Source organism: Talpa europaea (assembly GCF_964194135.1).
Source record: "Talpa europaea genome assembly, chromosome: 15".
Lineage (NCBI taxonomy): Eukaryota > Metazoa > Chordata > Mammalia > Eulipotyphla > Talpidae > Talpa > Talpa europaea.
The window spans coordinates 8,583,639-8,597,053 of NC_140083.1; the positions used below are offsets into that span (position 1 = coordinate 8,583,639).

General features: G+C 49.4%; 1 protein-coding gene across 3 annotated transcripts in view; it reads left to right on the forward strand.

Moving 5' to 3' along the window:
- LARGE1 (LARGE xylosyl- and glucuronyltransferase 1) overlaps positions 1–13,415 on the forward strand; it is a gene marked incomplete at its 5' end in the record, with an annotated part of 325,411 nt that overhangs the window by 213,194 nt on the left and 98,802 nt on the right. The window lies entirely within an intron of this gene.

A 13,415-nucleotide genomic window follows, 5' to 3' on the forward strand; every position in this document is an offset into this window, starting at 1 on the left:
TTCTAACCCCTCAAATCATCCTCAGCTCCATTCTCAACATGGCAGCAAGAATGTTCTCTGCAGACCAGGACCCTGGGCACCTTGGTCTTGATATTGCACAACTCCAGGGGGTGCTTTCTCGTTGTCTTCTTTACCTGTGGCGCCCGGGGTGATAAGCCAAGGTGGTCCTGCCTGACACCCACCCATGCCCCAATTCTCTGAGGACAGCAGCTGGTGTTCTGCAGTTAAATTCTGCCATCACTCCCTACAGGGAGAATCGGCCCCTCCAGTCTAAGGGCTTGTGTGACTGAGACTTCAGAGACACTCTCAAGTGTCAGGTCCCCTGTGACTCACACTTCTGTTCAACTTAGCTACAAAGTTAGGGGGTTCCCAACCCACCTCCAGAGGTAGATTGGCTAATTTGCTAGCACCATGCAGAGAACTCAGGAAAATGCTTTAGTTAGTCCTGTTACTGGTTCGTTATAAAGGAGACCACTCGAGAACAGCCACGTAGACAAGAAATAAGGATTCTGGTCTCTGCAGAATAAGGGCCAAGCCCCCTGCAGACCCTCACTCACCCAGCAACTCCATGTGCTCATTAACGTGGAAGCTTTCTGAACCCCGTCTTTTAGGTGGTAGGACAGGCGTGATTACATCATAGATTGACCATTTGTGATGGGCTCAGTGTCCAGCTCCCCCTCTTCTGCCTGGAAGCCAGAGAGTGGACTCAAAGACCCAAGCTTCTAATCAGGGCTTTGTCTTTCTGGCAACCAGCCCCGCTGAAGCTATCTCAGGACCCACCAAGAATCAGCTCAATAGAACCAAAGATATTTCTGTCCCACTGTTATCACTCAGTGAGTGCCAAGGGTTTTAGAAGCTCTGTGCCAGGAATGAGGGACAAAGACCAAATGTCTTTCAGTGACACCACATTCCTCACCATTGTCAGGCTTTCCACTGCAAAGTCTTAGCACATTCTGTTCCCTGCTGCCCTGATGCTCTTCCCATCTTTCTTCAGACCTCAGCTTAGCCCCGCTTTCCTCAGTCTCCTTGACTTACTTCCCCTCTTAGCACCTGAACGCTGGCCTCTCCCTCCCAGCCTGTCTAAGTCATGCATCCACCTTCATGGGTGGGATTGCTTAGTGACCTTGCCTCTATGTTATGGGCTGAATTATGCCCCCTAAAGTCACAGATGGAAGTCCTAACCCCCAAATTCATCAATATGAGGCTACATGGACGACAGGGACTCGAGAGGTCATTAAGGTAAAACGAGGCCACTCGGATGGGCCCTGACCTGAGATGACCAGTTTCTCGCAGAAGAGATCAGGACAGAGACAGTCTCAGAAGGGCCAGTACGGGAAATCCGGGCGGGGAGAGTGCCTGCAGACCGAGAAGAGCGACGAGCGACCGCAGGAGAATTCCCCCACCCCCACCCCAGCTCCTCTGCCTTTGGTCTCTGGCCTCCACAATCCATTTTATTTATTTATTTTTTAAAGATTGATTTATTTATGCATACAAGAGCTGTGGTTTAGGCCAGAGGTGTGGGGGGTGAGAGGATTCACCAGAGACAGAGTGGGGAGCAGAACAGGCAGATTGACTGAAATACACTGCTGAGGGGAGCAGCGGGCAAGTCAGGAAAGGTCTGCTGCGCCATGTGGGCAACTGCTACCTGGCCGATCGGGGATCGAACTCATGTTGGAGAGGCTGCAGACAGCTTCACAGGTGTCTTAAACCCTTGCGCCACCAGAGAGGCCCCACAATCCATTTCCAAGAGTAGAGACTAAAGCTCAAAACTCAAGTCATCGTGACGGAGGTGCAGTTAATAACGAGAAGCTGCAATTTAAGCGTTGCCCTTGCAGTCCAGCAAACAAGTGTTTTCTCTGCAACCCTGGAGGGAAAGTTAGACCTTCACTCCTCGACACCCTTGTTAGTGATTCAAAGGAGTATCTATGGGCAAAGCAGCTGAAAGATGCCAGCAAATTGTGGTTTGAAAAAGAGACAGATCCCACAAGTCCGTGGTGGAAGTTGTGGCTGGAAGCGCGCCAGCCCTGTTCCCCTGGCGGCCCGTCTGAGAGGTGACGGCCGCCGGCGTCCTGGGAGTCAGAGTGATAAAAGCAGCCCTGGCAGCGGGCCCAGCGGCTGGCTCCGCGTTCCTTTTTAGTTTTTCCCCAGTTTCCAGAGTCCAAAGATCACAGAAGGATGGAGGGAGAAATCATTATTTGAGATGGAGCAAGGGTTTTTAAGCTATAAATGAAGTTAATGTGGGCCCACTCAGGACCGACTCTGGGGAGGTGGGACCTTGTTCCTGCCTCTTGGCAGAGGGAACCATTAACTTGACCTTTAATGGCCCACAGACTATTTTCCGTGGCTCAGGCCTGCCTTCCCTGCTCTCACGAGATGCCTTGGCCATACCGCATCCTGGCTCAGTGCCCTGGGATAAATGCAGAAGTAAAGTAAATTCAGAGGGTTCTGTTGCACCCCAGAGGACTCTGCGGTGTCCTGGACCCCTGTCTGCAGCCCCAGGGGGCAGTGCGGGCAGGAACAGGTGGGCTGGTCAAGTACATCTTTCCTCCTGTTCTCTGTGTCTTTGGAGCCCTGTGCACAGAGGTGTCAGCAGCAGCCTTCCCCTGGGGAGAGAATTGTTTGCAGGTCATTCCTGTGAGTACAGTGTAAGGACCTGGGCCCATGCAATAGAGAGACCTGAACACAAGCCCCCATGGTGTGGTTTCTAGCCCAGTTTCCCTTCCGAGAGGCAGAAAAGCCCAGTACATTATGGGGTCACCTGAGACAGTGCAGGGAGAGCACCTCCCCAGAGCCCGGCTAAATGCCTGCAAAGAGCAGCTGCCCTACTATTAAAGGCTTTTCTATTTTAAAAAAGCTTATTAGAATAAATGTGGGATTAGGGCGGCACTGCTGCTGTCTCTGCAGACCCTCCTGTCATGGGCAGATAAGTTCATGCAGGTGAGCTCGTGCAAGGAGAACAGGTAGGGATGGTCCCACATGGGGAGGCTGTTGGGAACCCGATTGTTGGCTTAGAATAGAGAGTTTGCACTACCTGGCTGGAAACGAGCTGAGAGGTCATCAAATCTAGGCTGTCCAGTGCAGAACCCCCTTCCCAGCTTGCCTCCTGCTTGCAAAGGTCCCCACCCCTGTTGTGCATCAGAAACAGTGGGCCTGTTATTTAAACAGAAACCTCATCCAGGGGGAGAATTTGCTTCGGTGGTGAAGTTTGGGGGGCGGGGTGGGAAAGAGACTGGCAAACAGTAGCCAAATGATCAGAGAAGCTCTTTGTAGCAATCAGAAGGCAGGGGCTGAGGCTCTTTTCTTCAAGGCTGTGTCTCTAGCAGTTGGCACAGAGCCTGGTTCACAGTAGGGGTGCTGGGGTACCTGCTGGAGGAGGCTGAGTCATGCAGCATCTTTCAGCACCATCCCAGTGCTCAGAGGCCTCTCCCCAGGATGCCAGCTCCCTCCCATGGGTGAGCCCTGATGGTTTCTTACAGCCTTTCTTATAACAAGCAGAATCCATCTTCCTTTAATCTCCATTCAGCTTGATGCTACCTTCTAGAATTGGGTGGATTCTAGTTCTTCTTAGAAGGGAACATTTCTCATCTGGAGAGGTGCGGGAGAACATAGTATTTGGGGATCATTTTCTCCAAGTGAAATCAGGGCTGGCTGGAAAGTGAGTTTATAAACAAGGATGGAAAGTCAGTTTATTCATCAGATGCCCCTGAGGAAACAAAATAATTGCTAAAAGGACCTTTTGAAAGTCCAAGTGTTAGTGGGCAGAGTGAGGGTCACCGGAACCACCCCCCCCAACCTGCCTGCTCTAAATGGGTTCTGTCAAGGACATGCAAATAGAAACTTGTGTGGCATAAACCTGGTTAGGATTCCCAGTGATGTCCTATGCAATAATAATAATAATAATATTAAAAATAATGTAAAAATAATAATAAAGGGGACTGCCTTTACTGGTTTACAGAGCAGGAATTGAGGAAGTGTGTTTACTCAAGATCACTGTTCAAGTGTACAAGGGAGGCCAAGCTGGAAAAAGCCTCGCCCAGAAGGAACACTGAGCATGGAGTCAGAGGGGGACCCTAGGCTCTGGCACTGACTGTTGCTGAATACCTCCCACCTGTCTCCGGGCTGCCTCTGTCAAAGCTGGCAGTTTCCAGATCACAGAGCTCCTGTGATCCCAGAATGCATTTAGCTGGAGTGGAACGGAAGAAGCTGTAGGAGCTGTGCAACATGCGAGTTCAGAGACCCTCCTCCCGCATTCAGGGTTGTTTAAATACCTTTTGTGTTGTGTCTTCTGGGGAGCTGCTTTATTATTCCGCACCTGCTAGCTGGGGGGCACCCGGGGCAGGGAGCACTTCTTACAGGATGTTAGTAACCAGTAATGTAATACTGTATGTCTCCCTTATTATAGCCCTCCTGCTCTCAGGCTTGCATTGAATGGTGCTATTAAAGGCTTTTCTATTTTGAAATAGTTTATTAGGATAAATATGGGGTTAGGAGGGCACTGCTTCTTTCTCTGCAGAGCTCCAGGACAGCCCCTGGTTATCACATTTGCAGATTCACTTGCCGGTGGAAGCTTGGCTGGTTGGAGGTGCAGCAGTGACTGGCAGGCTCCCTCTGTGCCCCCAGGAACTTTCCTGTGACTGGGAAAGAGGAGACTGCTCTGGGAGCATCTGTGATCAGAACTTGCGCGATGCTCCCGGGGGTCACCTGAGGAGTGTGCATCCATTTCCAACCTGCTTAGATGGAGCGCGCCAATTCTAGTTGCACTGTGATGGTAGGTGGGAGGCAGTAATTATTTTTCATTCATTCATCCATTAATTCTTCCAGCCAGTCAGCCAGCCAGCCAGCCACACACTCCTGGGCCCCAAAAGCATTGAGCTTTTCAAGCAATGAAAAATCATCAGATTGGCATCTTCATAGATTTCTACAGCTGGGTCAGCACAGTGCCATGGCAGGAGGCCCCCCCGAGGGGCAGGTGTCAAGTAGGGCATGAAGGGTCACCTAGGAGAGAGTGATGGTGAGATTGTGGTGGAGCAAGGGTTGGGGATGAATTTGTGAAGTTGTAGGTAATGTCTGCAGGGCTTGGTCAGGGCGAGGACATGAGGAATGAGGAGAGGGAGGGAAGGTTTTGGCTTTGGTGACAAGTTAGAGTTGATGATGCCAACTCACAGAATAGGCAGGGGCAGAGGATGGAGGGTTTGGTTTGGGTTGGCTTGAGTTGAAGTTCACAGTGAAACGGTCCATGAGCTGAAAGTTGAATTTTATAGTGGGAGCTGCAGAAGGTCATCACCACGATGGAGAAGAGTGATCATCTTCATCTCGGTGTTGGGAGCCACTGGAGTAGATCCTGTCACCCAAGAATAAATCATAGAGCGAGATGACTAGCAGGTCAATGATGGAGTTGGGGAGCCCTATCATTGAAGGGGCAGAGAGGGGCACCCCAAGACAGGGCAGGGAAAGAACATTTAGAGGGAGGAAACCAGTCAAGAGGCTAGTGGCAGGGAAACTGAAGGCTTCAACAAGGTCCAGTGGGGGGAGGGGTCAGGGGTCAGGGGCAGTGGAGCCAAATTTCGTTGCAGAGTCCAATCTACAGCTAGTGCAGCGCTTGACTGGGGAAGAACAGAGTGGGGATAGTGGGCATCCCGAAAGGAAGGAAGAGAAACCCCTCAGGTTCAGCATTGACTGCAGCTGGGCGTGCACCTGTGTTGCCTTATGTGAGCGACACCTCTATTCTTGGTTGGGGGGGATGCTGTTCTTGCTCTTTTACCGTGAGGAAATGGGCACTCAGAGAAGTTGTGCCTTGGAAACGCCACCCCTGCCCAGCAGGGCTCGAGTCCTAGTTTGGAAAGTCATTTTCTTTCCGACTTACCAGCTGCTGCCCTTGAGCCGGGCGGTCCAGGCTGCGGCTCCTGCCCCATGTCCCGTGTGGAAGGTCACCTTCCCAGCCCTGGACCCTGGCCTCCTGAGCGCCAGGAGCCCTGCCTCAAGCCAAGCACTGCAGGGGCGGGAGCGAGGGGAGTTCCCAGCCCGGAGCCATCCGTCTGCTTGCTGGCGACACGACACTGGGGCCCCAGCAGAAAAGCAAGCTTGTTCGCTCTTGTCTGGCTGTTAGTGGTGATGTATGAATAAGCAAAGAAGACAGCTTCATTTTCATAACTTAACTCGTGCCTGGAGTAAGGAAGACGGGGAACAGCGCACTTAATCATAACCACAGGCCAGCACGGAAAACAATGACAAAGCCTTTTCTGTTAGTCACGGTGTTTTATTATAATAACTCCTAAGGAGACGAGACAGACGCAGCAGAATGCCTCAGGAGGCAGCACAACGGCCACCGTGTCACCCCCACCCCCCAAGAGAAACAACCCCTGGGATTGACCTCCCGGGACAGCCGGCCCAGGGTGTGTCTGCATCATGGAGGCCAAGGCTGGAGGTTTTGAGAGACATGGAGGCCTGGATGTAGCACCCACCTGGCTGGGGTGGGTGAGCTGGGGCTGTTCTAAGAGGACCTGGAGGCTGTGACCAGGGACCAGAGGGTGTGACGGGACAGCACCGTGGAAAAGCTTTGGGGAGAATGTGCGAGTGTGGAGATTTGTGTGGAAGCAGCAAGGGTGCTGCAGTGCAGGAGGGAGGAGGTGCATGACTCTGGGGAGACAGCCAGTGGGTTCACCCACCTGCCCCCCAGGATCCATGAGCCCTACTTTCCACCCCCCTTATTAGCTCCGTTACTCTAAGCACCCTGCTACTTCACGATGGTCTCTCTGCTTCCTCTCCTCGCTGCCTCTTGGTAATGGCTATGTCTTTTCTTTGATGCCTTAGTATTTTGTTTGGTCTCTGACACAAGCCAACTCAATCAATATCAAACTGAACCAAAGTCGAGGCAAAATATGAGGGTGTGAGCTGAGGACGGGAGGAGAGGGTTGAGACTGCAGATGCCTGGATCCAGGCAGGCGGGGCAGCAAAGAGGACCAGAGAAACCTGGGGGTAGTGGGCAGTGCGAATACTTACTGTCCACTGCACTGTTTCCTAGACACTGGCCGTGGTAATGTTTGAATAAGCAAAATACAGCTTTGTTTTCACAAATTAACTTGTGCCTAGGGAAAAAAGATTTTAATTCTGTGGTATGTCCTGTTTATTAACTCTACTTTACAAAGGAAGAAAGAATTCAGCACAGAGAGATTAAGTTACTTGTCCAAAGCCACACAGCTAGTAAGTGGAGGAGGCAGGATTTGAACCTGGACAGTCTGGTCTGGCTTTCATTTTCTTCCCCATCTTCCAGTGATCAAGAAGTGTTGTCAGCCCCCACTGAACTCTGCTGTTTGTGAGCAGTTGGAGATGCCCTCAGAGTATGCTGTGTGATACTGACCCACTGTGTGGGAACCTCATCTCCGACTGAACAGGGACAGAGCTCCCAGGCCCTAATCAGTAATCCTCAAATTGGACTGTGCATCCAAATTACCTGGTTTTGTTTTGTTTTGTTTTCCAGTGCAAAGCTGTAGATCCAGAAACCAACACTTCTTACTTGCAAGTATCGGACTGTGAGGGAATTAATATATACTCTAACCTCACATCCCCAGCTACTGAACCATTGAAGTGGTAAAGGAATAAAGGAATGGGAGCAGAATGTCTCACTCATAAGAGCTCACAGGAGGACTTGATTTAGATGTGCATCTGCAGTGGGTATTCCTCATTCTAGAACCCCGATTTGAAATTGCCCCACCTGCTTCATGGGCTGTGGTGCAGGATTACAGGTTTTGGGGATGGAGGTGTTGCTATAACATATCGTGGAAGAGGTTCGAGCCTGTACCACCAAATTGCAGTGTTGCCAACCATTGTTACCGCAATCAAAATAATACAATTTTTAAAAAGGGGGGAAGAAATTGCCTACCCTTGTTCTAGAAGTGGAGGGTCCTGCTCTCTAGACTCAGGGCTGAGAAGGGGGGATTCCCATGGGCTCTCTGCTGGTAGGCTGGCAGGAGAGAGCGGGTGGAGGAGAGGCTAACTCGCCAGTCAGACAAGTCCTTCCTTACCCTTGGTGGAGAGAAAGGGGCAAGAAGACAGGAAATTCCTCCTTCCAGAAGCCAGAGAGGTAGGTGTTTTATCAAATTCAGGATCTTTAAAGTGCCAGCTTCCGAGAAGCCAGAAGGTTTCACTTGTAAGACTTAAGCCAAATGCATCAAACCACAGTATGAATTTTGGGGAATGAATCTGCACTATAGCAACATAAGCATGCAATTAAATTGGCAGCAAAAAGCAGGAAGGTAACAGATCTCTTGGCAAAGATCAGGAGACTGGGTATGCAGAGAGGGCGGGACTCTGTCCAGAGAATTCCTGGAATCCTATCTGCAAGGAGGAGGGGAGCCCCTTCTCAGCACTCCCCTGGGGAAGGTTTCAGGACCAGGGCATGGACTCCAGAGCACCTCCATTGCTTCTGCTTCCTTGCCCTTGACTGTGCCACTTCGCTGAGCTATCTTATCACGGTTATCTCAATTTTGATTTGGAAAAGGCGTCTCAGCATCTCAGCACAGCCAGGTATTTCTCTGTCCCTGCCTCTCTTTGTATTGATAACTCAAGTGGCTCTATTGCCACTGCCCCCACCTTTCCATCAGTCAGCACAGTGTCAACACATACAGCACATTTTGATCAGTCAGGATCATTCTAGTATCAATACAGATGACAGTAGGGGAGAGGGAAAGGATGCATTCTCCCAGTCAAAGGTAACTTCTAGGTTGAGGCCAAGACTTAGGGAGGGTTTCAAAAGAAGCCTGGGTGTTTCTGAAACAGCCCTCATTTAGAGAACCAAAGTTCTAGAAAGATCTGGCCATCGTGCTGGAAAACCACCAAGGAGAACTGCATGGGGGGCTCACTCGCTTTCAGCAGCTGGCAGGTGAGTGGGGACAGTGATGTTTTCAAACAGCAACAAAGTGCTTACTAAGCGCCAGCCCCTATTCTAAGCACTTGGCACATATGAGATCATTTAAACACGTGGAGTCACAAGAGCCAAAGGAGTTAGGCAGAGAGAGATGAAGCGATTTTCTCAAGGCTACCCAGATAGAAAGTTGCAGGGCAAGAATTGGAACCAGGTCATCTTACTCCAGTCTGCACTCTTCCCTTCTGGCTACAGGGTTACACAGAGTTCCTCCCAGCGGGTTGAGGGGGGATTGGGGATGATGAGGTGGGGGACACACCCCCCAAGTATTTGCTCAGGATTTTACCAGCCCACTTGCAAAACCTATTATTTTAACCACTCAGAGAACAGCTAATGAAGCCATCTAAAAAAGCAAAATGAAATCTTAGCAGCTGTTTATCATGCTGCTTTTTCTCAGCCAATGAATATTAAAATTGCGGCTCTCTTGGTACTGATCGAGGATCTTTTTTGTAACCTTAAAAAGGACTCGTGTATGTCAAAAGGCCTTGTGTCACCAGCCTAACAAACAAAGGCCAGATGCCACTGAGAGAAAGGGCATTGGGATATTCTTAGGTTCAGCTTGACTTGAAGTTAGCCATGCATGGGTAACTTTTCTGGGGAGGAAGACCTTGGCGAGCCTGCAGGAGAGCAACTGATGTAAAAGACACTTTCAGGGGCCTCCCCGGTGGCGCAGCGGTTGAGCGCAGGGTTCCGAAGCTGCCCGCAGCCTCTGCAGCGCCGGTTCGATCCCCGGCTGCTCCCCGGCCACCGGAGGCGGGTCCCACATGGCGTGCAGACCTCTCCTGCCGCCCGCTGCTCCCTTCAGCAGTGTGCTTCGGTCCTTCTGCCTGTTCTGCTCCCCACTCTGGCTCTGGTGAATTCTCTCACCCTCCCGCGCTTCTGACTGTACCCAGTGCATGTATAAACAAAACAAACAAACAAACAAATAAATAAATAAATAAAGCCATGCCTCTATTTAAAAAAAAAAAAAAAAAAAGACACTTTCAGGTCTTTTCACCATCTTTGCGGCTTTCCGTGCAGGAGAGAAAGATGCCAGAGCTCCGAGTGCTGAGTGGGAGAATGTGTTCATAATGAAAAATGGGGACAGGGTGAAATGCTTTCGGCTTCCAAGATGTGAAGACCCTAATACACTAATATGATGGTGTCCCTGTCGGGAGTGATGGACCCACCACATGTCATCTGTTTAGCAGACACGCGCTAGCACCGACTGTGTGTTAGATATAAGCCGTCCTCACCCTTGGACTCCTGTGGGAGACGGGTATTTCCAAGCGACAGGTGCCTGAATATCACCCACTTTGTACTTACCAGGTGTGCGTCGACTGATGGCAAAGTGACCAGAAGCCTTTAATACAGGTGTCTCCCACTAAGTGCAGGTGCGAAGGTTAAATGATCCTCTGACTTGGACATATTCATAGGCGGCTTCCTGCTGGAGATGGTCCTGGAGGATTATGAGAAGGGTTCCAGGGGGCAAGGTTAAGCCCCACCAAGCCAGAGCTGCACGAGCAAACCACAGCAGTAAGAACACAAGCAGCAGAGCCATACATTTACATTCAGCACAAAGTCTGGCTAGTAGAGAATTCATCTGAAGAAGTAGATGGCGGCAGAATATAATTGCACGGAATGGCAGAATACAGGATTTGGACTTTCAGAAGGATGAAAAAATGCCTTACCTGAAATTCAGATGACCCCCTACATGCAAGGAAAGATCCTTCAGAACTGATCCATGAAGCCCTGCATCATACAAAAAAAAAATTGTGGCACCAACCTGGGGTCAATAGTATAATAAACCAGCACCCCACTTCCTCTTTGCAAGCTGGGTGTGAGGTTCCTGAAGTCACTGCTCCCGGGCTCGGCACAGCCTTCTCACCTAAGGGCGCTGTACCTTTCAGGTAGAATCGCTTTGCAGGAAGTCCCAAGCTTGTTGTGTGTGGAACTGATTGGCTCTGGTGCTTCCTGAACTGGTGATCTCTTCTGAGAAATTCTACAAGTTTTTTGGGTGTGATCATATACAATGACAAAGTGGGCAGTAGTATTTTTCCCAGGCCTCTAATTTATGTATTTGTGCTGGGCTGATGATTTAGATAGGAGCGCGATAAATTGATCAAATAAATTACACCAAACCCACACACCATCATTTCAGGGAACTGTCATTGCACCAAGCAGGTTCTATATCACCCAGTGTGGTGTCCAGGGAACTGCTGTGTTTCCGGAACGTGCTGCTGAGCTTTCGTTTGGACAGAAAGGTCTTTATTTCTCAGATTGGCCAGCAGTGTTAGGGCTCTGGAAGACATCAGGTAGCTGTGGAAGACAGTGATTATTACTCATGTGACCTTCACTAGTTATTGAAACTTTCTAATCCTCAGTTTCTCTTTCTGTAAAATGGGGATTTATAATTCCTACTTCAAATGTGTGTTATGAAAGTAATTGATATTGGGGCCTCCCTGGTGGCGCAGGCGGTTGAGCATAGCTCTGTGAAGCTGTCCACAGCCTCTGCAGTGCTGGTTCGATCCCCGCCAGTGGTGGAGCAACCCACATGGCACGGCAGACCTCACCTGTCTCACCCACTGCTCCCCTCAGCAGTGTATTTCGTCAGTCTGCCTGTTCTGCTCCCCACTCTGTCTCTGGTGAATCATCTCACCCTCCCGCACCTGTGGCCTGTACCTCAATTCTTGTATAAATAAATAAATCTTAAAAAAAAAAAAAGAAAGTAATTGATACTGGATTGAGACAGAGGAAGGAACCTGGTGTCAGACAAATACAGAATGCTAAGCTGACTTCATCCCTGGTTGGCCAGTCATAATACTATATGAACCTCAGTGTCCTGGTCTATAAAGTGGGTTTGGTAGTGATTCCAAGAGAAAATCTTCTGCGTGTGCCATGACAACGTTGTCTCGTGGAGGGCAGCTGGAGCTGGTGCCCACTTGCCTTACTTAGAAGCACCAGAGACTGACTTGTGCCCGAGACCCAGTGCCAGGAGAGATGGACTTCTCACCTGCTGTGCTAAGGAAGCCCAGGGACTGGGGCCAACATCAACATGGATCTTTGGGAATAGGAGAAGCAGGTGCTGCTCCACATAGCACCCCATGTTGATATGATGCTGGCATGTTGCACGGTAACCCAAGAGATTGCATCTGAGAGAGAGAGAGCGCCGTGAGAGTGGGTTCCTCTGTGCAGGCTCCCATTTCACTAAGCAGCTGTTTCTTCCTCTCTGGTGTGAGAGGACTCTCATGTCCAGAGAGCTAGTGAAGTACTACATGGGGAGAAATGGTAGAACAGGAACACTTGAAAATAGGACAAGGAACATTTGGAAAGGGGTACGCCCATTAATAAATTTGTGTTGGGAAAGCTAAGAAATAAAGAAGGGGAAAGGAGACAAGGTGGGGGAGAGGTGAGAGGAGAGAGGGACATAGGAATGGAGGGAGGGAGCAAAAGCTTGGGATTCCAACTTTATCACAGACTAACTGGGTGACCTTGGGCAAGTTAATTAGCTACTCCCTACAGCCTTCATTTTTTTTTTTTGTTGTTATAAAATGAGAACAATAAAAATTCCCACACAGCTTCTCATGGGGGGTTGTAATTTGGTGCATCCTCTATGGAAAACGATAGGAAGATACTGTAAAAAATAAAAAAGGAAAAAAGAAAAATACCAGCTGGTCTCACTCACAGCAGGAATTTAGAAAACTAAAAAAGGGACCAGGAAAAAGACTAATTATAATAAAGTAAAAATCAACATCAACAAGCAACAACTATAAACCAGAGACACGCTATGGGGGGGAGGGATTAGGGTTAAAATAAAGGGGGGTAGGAATTGTACGGGGACTATAACCAAGACGAAAATGCGTACATTGTGCAAAAATGAAATATGATGTAAAAAATAGATAAAATAAAATAAAAATAAATTTATACTTAAATTTTAAAAAAATAAAATAAAAATGGAAATACCATATGATCCAGAAATTCCGCTGCTGTGTATTCACCCCGAGAATATCAGGTCACTAATACACAGAGACTTAGGTACTCCGTGTTCCTAGCGGCGCTATTTGCAATCCCTGAGTCACGGAAGCATCCTAAATGCCCAACGACAGCCGCTGGGTAAAGGGATTGTGGACTGCGTAGTCAACTGGAATTTAAAAGTTTGAAATAGGGCCTTTGGGGCACAGCGGGTGGATCTGGAAGGGATGGTGCTCGGTGAAGTAAGTCAGAAAGTGAAAGACCCATATCGGGCGGCTTCACTTATTTGTGGAATAGAAATTACCAAAGAGGACAAACTGGCAAAATACAAGAAAAAGAAGTTTTGGAGGTTACCAGAGGGAGTGGGGAGCGGGGCAGGAAAGAGGGGATGGGAGTCAGCGACTCGGGGGCTTGGTGGAGGTGAGAGAAGCATGTGCACGGATGTAGGTGTCAACATGCCCTCCCCAAAGTTGCGTAGCCGTGTGAGCAGCTGACACAACAGTGTGAAAAAGTGGCTGCCTGAGCGAGAGCTCTGGGAAGTTAA